We start from the raw sequence: 2348 nt of genomic DNA, 5'->3' as shown, positions 1-2348 counted from the left end.
TATGATAAGTTACTGTATTATCCATACATACATACATATTTAGTTATAAAGTAATAACAGAGTTAGAAATTGTAATGCTAATATTGCAATGTATTAAGAATAAACTTGTAAGAACAAAAAATCTGTATACAAGTTTTTGATAAAAGGAAACGTAATTTTTTGCAATTTGTAATATTTATTATATTTTTTATTATTGCGTTGAAATATTTTGGCATTCTGAAATGTTTGTTCTATTAAGGAAATAGAAAGTGAAGAAAAAAGATTTCTAAAAAGATTCTGAAAATTTGTAATTATATTTGAAATAGTGTGTGAAAAGACAAAAAAAATAGAAGGATGAAAATCTTAAGTTTCGTCACTGCATACGTTACTGATTGTGAGTATATATTTTGAGGAACGCAATTGGTCTCTTCGTTAGTTCTATGTTGTCTCTTGTACTAGACGCATACTTTTTGTGGAATATACGTGGACTGCGATAAGCATGTAAATCATTATCGGAATATTTAAAACTTCTCTGTCTGTCATACGCGACTAAAGACTTAAACTTTCCTTTAATTTTCTTCAATTTTTATAACAATATGTATGCGTTACATATTTCGACGATAAATTAACATATGTGGAAAGAAGATTTTAACATTAAGTTTAAGTTGGTGAATACACATATTGTTATAAGTTATAAATTGAATTTAAATAAACTTTTTATTAAAGAGAATTGTATTAAACGAGAGAACGGAAGAATTAATCTGAAATATTTATGGAGATTGTTTATAAATCTTTTATTATTCATACAGACACTTATAGATTTGTAAAGATTTGTAAAAATTTGAAAAAACTTATTGATATTTCCTTAATTGTATTCAAAGATATCTTTCGAAAGACATTTAAAGATATATATATAAAATATAAAAGAGTATTATTAAAATAAGGTTGTCAAAAGACTATTTTATGGAATACTTAATTTAAATTAAACTAACAATATATTAGCATAAAATATTTTGGATATGAAAAATATTCTTATAACGTATTATGAATGATTTTCGGAAGTTTATTCAACTCATCTACTCTTCTCTCAATTTTAGCTTTCATTTTTATTAGTGTATTTTGCATACATATTATATACATATATTATACAGGGTGTCCCGTAAGTTTTTGCCGCTTTTGTGTAGATAGAGCGAACTATATGATTAGTGGGCGTTACTTCAGAAACACTGTGTGTGTGTGTGTGTGTGTGTGTGTGTGTGTGTGTATATCACTACTGTCGAAAAATTTGCGGACATATAACTTAAAATTGCATAATATATTCAGGTCATCGTAACTCGGTAAAAAATCATCGCAGATGAAACAATAAAAAAGCATTTTAAAGCTTAAAACTTATACTTTAGCATGCTTTTGACCGCTTTTCAAAAAAATTTTGTCTTTACAGTTCTGTATCTTAATAAATATCACGTTATTGCATTTCTTAAAATTACGTACATTTAATATTGCGCAGTTTGATAAAAAGTTTTTTTTTCAAAAAGTTTAATATTTTTGAAAAAAAACTTTTTATCAAACTGCGCAATATTAAATGTACGTAATTTTAAGAAATGCAATAACGTGATATTTATTAAGATACAGAACTGTAAAGACAAAATTTTTTTGAAAAGCGGTCAAAAGCTTGCTAAAGTATAAGTTTTAAGCTTTAAAATGCTTTTTTATTTTTTCGTCTGCGATGATTTTTACCGAGTTACGATGACCTGAATATATTATGCAATTTTAAGTTATATGTCCGGAAACTTTTCGACGGCACTGTATATGTATATATATACACATACTCGTCAACAAAATTATCACATAGGTAAATTTATATAAAAATTTCGCATAAATTCAAATAAGCGTAACTCCGCGAAAAATGATCACACATTTAAAAGTTTTTTTTTTTTCATTTTCAAGAGTAAAGTTTGTACTTTACGAAGTTTTCAATGGATTTTGAATCTATCCTTGCCCCTACCTGGCATCTTTTAAAAAATAAGAACGTGTTTTTTATTTAAGAAATTTGCATAGTTTGATGCACTCTACGGAGTGGAGTAAATTTTTCTCGTTAATGTCATGGTAACCATCGTAAAGCATGGACTTTTCTCTTACAAATTAAAAACAAATTAAGCTTTGTACGATTTTTTGTCGAGGAAATACAGTGTATCAAACTTACCTATGCATTCATTCAAAATTCATTAAAAGCTTCGTCAAGTACAGACTTTTTCTTTGAAAATGAAAAAAAAAACTTTTAAATGCGACCATTTTTCGTGGAATTACGCTTATTTGAATTTATGTGAAATTTTGATACAACTTTACCTATGCGATAATTTTTTTGACAA

At 26.4% G+C, this 2348-nt stretch overlaps 1 protein-coding gene across 2 annotated transcripts in view; it reads left to right on the top strand.

Annotated features, from left to right (window-relative positions):
• Window positions 1–421: 421 nt before the first annotated feature.
• LOC108764035 (lipase 3) overlaps window positions 422–2348 on the top strand; it is a 21985-nt gene continuing 20058 nt past the window's right edge. Inside the window, exon 1 of one of the 2 annotated variants that reach the window (XM_018512033.1) lies at window positions 422–480. The gene's annotated coding sequence lies outside the window, so the exon portion shown is untranslated. Of the gene's footprint in view, window positions 481–557; window positions 648–2348 lie in introns of those variants that run through there. The other variant, XM_018512034.1, reaches the window with a different exon arrangement.

Source organism: Trachymyrmex cornetzi, unplaced genomic scaffold, assembly GCF_001594075.2.
Source record: "Trachymyrmex cornetzi isolate Tcor2-1 unplaced genomic scaffold, Tcor1.1 scaffold392, whole genome shotgun sequence".
Classification (NCBI taxonomy): domain Eukaryota; kingdom Metazoa; phylum Arthropoda; class Insecta; order Hymenoptera; family Formicidae; genus Trachymyrmex; species Trachymyrmex cornetzi.
Note: the sequence above shows the minus strand (reverse complement) of the source record. Positions and strands in the feature narration are given on the sequence as shown.